Here is an 831-nt window from a genome sequence, read left to right as displayed (position 1 = left end):
AAATAGAATTGGATACATGAATTCATCGCCAGGATCCGCCGCCTTCCAGGCGGTTAGGGACTCCCCGCCACCATTATTTGATACAAGTTCACCAGTTGATGTTTGAATTTGAGTTTCCGCATCACTAATTTGAACGTGAGATTCAATGGGAGGAGTGGTGGTTATCCAAGATGAAAAGGAGTTGCGACCGGAGCTTTCAGACATGCTTTTTGTTTTTTTGAACGAAAATGAAGAAGATGACTCAAAAAGGATGTTTTGTGTGTGTTGTCGACCATATCGTTGATGAGGAAACAGTAATCGACAACATTGATCGGAAAGCGAAAATCAATTCACGCCGTCGACTGGCAAAGTTGTTATCGAGTTATTAAATTCATCATATGCATATCATGAATAACTTGATGCAAATTTTTTTGTTTCTCTTCATACGTATTTATAATTATAGCTCTGTACGTAAAAGTCGTCGTATGTCTTATTATATAACTTGGGAAAGGATCTTTGAAGTTCATAAAATGTTAGTCATTTGTTGCAATGCAATACCTTCATTCTTGTTGTCAAAAAACTTTTTGGTAGATGTTAAGATTTAAGTAGTTTAATTCAAAGTTCTAAAATATCATACAAAGTTCTACTGTCATTTAAGCAAAACTTTAAAATTTGAAAAGAAAATTTACTACATTCCTAATGTCATGATTATAAGGAAATAGTGAGCTTTTCTAAGTATTATTTGTAACTTTGTAATACGTATAGTAATTTTTTAGTGGTCATAAGAAGACATTTGCTGACGAATTAAAATTAACTATGACTTGAGATATTGAAATAAAAATTGGACAATAT

The sequence above is a fragment of the Lycium ferocissimum genome, chromosome 7 (genome assembly GCF_029784015.1).
Source record: "Lycium ferocissimum isolate CSIRO_LF1 chromosome 7, AGI_CSIRO_Lferr_CH_V1, whole genome shotgun sequence".
NCBI lineage: Eukaryota > Viridiplantae > Streptophyta > Magnoliopsida > Solanales > Solanaceae > Lycium > Lycium ferocissimum.
This window is presented reverse-complemented; position numbering follows the sequence as displayed.